This window comes from Gekko japonicus, unplaced genomic scaffold, assembly GCF_001447785.1.
Source record: "Gekko japonicus isolate JY-2015 unplaced genomic scaffold, Gekko_japonicus_V1.1 scaffold139, whole genome shotgun sequence".
NCBI classification, from domain to species: domain Eukaryota; kingdom Metazoa; phylum Chordata; class Lepidosauria; order Squamata; family Gekkonidae; genus Gekko; species Gekko japonicus.
The window spans coordinates 1,453,519-1,458,026 of record NW_015164186.1 but is presented as its reverse complement, the minus strand read 5'-3'; positions in this window follow the sequence as shown (position 1 = coordinate 1,458,026).

Here is a 4,508-nt window from a genome sequence, read left to right as displayed (position 1 = left end):
TTTCCCTTATTCTGAATCAGGGACCCTGAAAGAAATCCCCTTGAGCTGCCGTCTGTGTGCCTGGCAGGGTGCTTGATATTTAGCAAAGAAGTTGAAACTGGAGCGGGACCATGGCTTAGTGGCAGAGCATCTACTTGGCATGCAGAACGTCCCAGGTTCAATCCCTGGCAGGAGTTGATGTGAAAGCCTTGTCACTGGAGGCCTACTGTGGTCTGAGCAGTCAAGGCAGACAGGACTGGTTTAAGGAAGCTGTTCAGTATAAGCAGGTACAAACATCCAATTTAAGATAACTTTTCTGATTCAACATATATTTGTAACATTAACCATTCATAAATGCTAATATAAATCTTCAAGAAGTTTCTGTTGATCATGAAGAAATCCCTGCTTCTTTTTCACCAGGAAATCCAGCAGCCCCACCTAGCAGGAAGGCTGCTTACAATCCTCTCTCTCTCTCTCTCTCTCTCTCTCTCTCTCTATGTTCAAAGAATTCAATGTTCAGTCTCTATGTTCAAAGAATTCAAATTCAGCCCTGCTGGATGTTTGACTCCCCAGTCTAGTCAATCTTTCCACCTTCACCCACTGAAATGGCACCCTAGAGACTGAGAAAGAGGCATGCCAAGCATCACTGGATGCTGCCCTGGGAGAGGTGATAAAATCAGAGTGCCTCTAAGCATGTGGCAGTAGAAAAGAGTAAGTCCAGTAGCACCTTAAAGACTAACAAAAGTTTGTGGTAGGGTATGAGCTTTCTGAAGAAGTGAGCCGTGACTTACAAAAGCTCCTACCCTGCCACAAATGTTGTTTGTCTTTAAGGTGCTGCTGGACTCTTGCTCTTTTCTCCTGCTACGCAGCTACCCATCTTGATCTAAGCATGTGCTAAGTGTCCCACACCACAGCCAAAGTTTACAGAGAGTTTACAGGTCAGAGATTTCCAGGCATGCTGAAGCCTCACCACCCCTCCCTTCCCAGGCAAAGCACCTCCCAGTTTGGAGAACTCTGGCCTGGCTACCTGCACAAGTGATGCTTGGTGTAGACCCCTCAGCTAGCAACTGTAGGGAGGCTACTTAAAAGTTAACAGGAGCAGCCCACCCGTCACATTGGGCAGCCTGTGAGAAGTCTGATTCATGTCCAGGGCTGCAAAAATGGGACAGCTGGCAAGCACCTGGCCGGCCACCATACATAACTTGCACCCTGTGTTAATGACATGGGAGGAAAGATGCCTGGTGCAATTTGCCTTTGTCAAGTACCAAAATACCTTGGTCCTGCCTGAGCTGAAGCAGGGAAAGGGAAGAAAATGGAGGCCGGGAAGAACCCCTTGTGTCTGGGGGTATTGTGGAACGGGCAGGGCACATTGCCCCATATTTAGTGGTCCTCTGCCCTACACTCCCATGAGGGGCCTGCATTCCACACACAAGGCATCCAAGACCCTCCAAAACACCCCCATGCAGGTAGGCTCTGCAGATATAGGTAAAGGTTCCCTTGCTCGAAAGCCAGTCGAATCCGACTCTAGGGTTGCGGTGCTCATCTCCGTTTCAAAGCCGAAGAGCCAGCGCTGTCCGAAGACGTTTCCGTGGTCATGTGGCCGGCATGACTAAACACCAAGGCGCACGGAACGCTGTTACCTTCCCACCGAAGTGGTACCTATTTATCTACTTGCAATTTCTTGCTTTCGAACTGCTAGGTTGGCAGGAGCTGGAACTAGAGACGGGAGCTCACTCCATCATGCGGCACCCAGGTCTCGAACTGCTGAACTACTGACCTTCCACAGCCTGCAGTTCAGCGTCTTAACCACTTGAGCCACCGCAGCTCCTTCTGCAGATATACTTTCTGCTAATTATTTTGCATGACCTGACTTTTGAAAAACAAACACCTTGGGGAAAGGGCCATGGTTCAAAAGGCAGGATGAGAATTTTGCATGCAGAAGGTCCCAGGTTCAATCCCTGGCAGCAGATTGGGGGGGGGGAGAAACACCCATCTTTGCCAGAGGCCCTGGAGAATCAATTCCTGTCAGAGGAGACAACGCTGAGCTGAACGGACCAATGGGGTGAAGGCAGCTTCATGTGTTCCTGTGACCTGCCTGGGGCAAAACTTTCAGCAGACCATCAGTGCAGTTTTATTTTGGGAGGAATTAACCATTGTGATTCTTCTAGGTGAAGGATAACCTGGTTTATGTAAGTGGCCTCCAGGCTGCGGAGAATCTGGCCTGAAGAGTCAACTGGCCAGGAAACTTGTGCAGCGAACATGCCTTCCTCTGGAAAGGCAGCTGCAGCTGGTTGCTGTGAAGGCGGGAATGGCCCTGCTGCAAAGTAGGGCGGGGCAGATGCTTCCAGGAGCAGCTTTTGCTATTGAAGATGGAGCAATGGAGACGGCCAGGGCTGAGCCATGACGGGCAGCCCAATTGAGAGGTGATATGATAACCATCTTCAAGTACCTGAAGGGCTGTCATATAGAGGATGGTGCGGAGTTGTTTTCTGCTGCCCCAGAAGGTCAGACTAGAACCAACGGGTTGAAATTAAATCAGAAGTTTTCGGCTAAATATTAGGAAGAACTTCCTGACAGTCAGAGCGTTTCCTCAGTGGAACAGGCTTCCTCATGAGGTGGTGGGCTCTCCTTCTTTGGAGGTTTTTCAAACAGAGGCTAGATGGCCATCTGACAGCAATGCGGATTCTGTGAACTTAGGCAGATCATGAGAGGGAGGGCAGGAAGGGTTGCCTAGTGCTTAGCTCTCGTGGCCCTTTCTTACATGCCCAGGGAAATGCTGATCGCCACTCTGGGGTCAGGAAACAATTTTTCTCCAGGCCAGTTTGGCCAGGGATCCTGGAGATTTTTTGTATCTTCTGAGTGTGGAACAGCGGTCACTGCGGGTGTGTGTGTGGGGGAGGTATTTGTGAATTTCCTGCATTGTGTAGGGGGTTGGACTAGATGACCCTGGAGGTCCCTTCCAACTCTGTGTTTCTATGCTGGGGGGCAGAGGGAAGGTACTTCAGGGGATCCAGCAGGAGGAAGAATGCAGGGGTCCTGTCTGCAGATGGCGAGGCTTCACAGGTGCTACAGCTGTGACCTGGCAGTTGTAGGAGTCGGTAGCAGAGAGGGAGAGAGAAACCTTGTTCATGTTCACAGAGTTGTGTTTGGATGGTGCCTCCCCATGAAGGAGTCCCCACCCACCCACAAATATGGTTGCATGCACACAGCAATGCTTCTTTGTGTTCCTTCCATTGCTGGAGCATCTGCATGGTAGTTTCCCCCACAATTTCCTTGCCCCTGGCCCCTGCAGCTGCCAGCCTTCTCTGTGCCACCAGAGGGCTTTGGAGGCGCCCCCTCCAAAAAACTGAATGACATCTTGCTGTAGAATTAATATACAGTGATAACTCAGTTACCAATTTTAGTGCCATGTGGATTACTTTTGCTGAAGTTTCAGATCAGCAATGAACATATTGCTACAGCTTATGGCACACTTCACTCTTCCTTCCAGAAAAAGGTTTATGTTGTGGAGGGTAAAAGAGGAGGAATTATTCACCCACAGGGGACCCTGCTTCCTGTGTTTCTGAGCATCCGCCCCACTGGAAGGAGGTAAACTTCATAGCAGTGACTCATGCAGAGATGCAACAGGCTGCCTCCTCTGCAGATGAGAATTCTCGTGAATGGTGTGGTAGTCAGTGTATCAAGGAAACACCCAGCTATCAGTCCCTGCTTTGCCATGAAGCTCTTTGGGTAACCTTGAGCCAGTCACATTCTCTCAGCCCATCCTACCTCACAGGGATGTTGGGGAGATAAAATGGAGGAGGGGAGAACCATGAATGCAACCCTGAGCTCCTTGGAGAAAACTGTTGGAGTTTCAAGTTGCTTACACTTCAGTCATTACAGAGTTAAATGTTGTTTGTTGGCAAACAGGATGTTACGTTACATAATGTATTCTACAGCGAGGAAAGTTTGTGGGAGTTGTTAACCCTAATGAAGTGATCTGTCACCTTTGTATTGGTCAACTAACAACTTGTTTGTGGAAATGCTTTGATCTAGCATTCATGTATTCACAAGGTTTATGGCTCTTTGTGTGAAACAGAGAGGAAGCTCCCCTCTAGAATCCAACACAGATAGAAAGATGTAGCTGTTAGCATTTAGTACTGAAAGTAACTGCAAGTATGTAACCTTTTCATTTTATTTCTTTTATCCATGCTTTATTTTGTTTTGTAGTAAAGATATTTTTCTTTTACTAATGTGGCTCTTGTGTTTGCAAAATGACCATCGATCTTGAATCTCAGAATCCCAACAATAAGGCAGGGTAAGAATATCACAGCTCTGAGACAAGGATGAGTGAATGATGCCCAACGCAGAGAGGGCAGGATTACTTGCAGACCCATGGAGGCTGATTGGAAAGAGGGAAGGTCAGACCAGTGAATTGTGCAGAGATGGCATTCATGACTAGGTTAACGTCTTTCTGTCTTTCTTGTGGCGTGCCAGCAGTTTTCTCGCAGAACACAAGTGTGCCCCAGCCCATAGCCTGAAGATGTCTC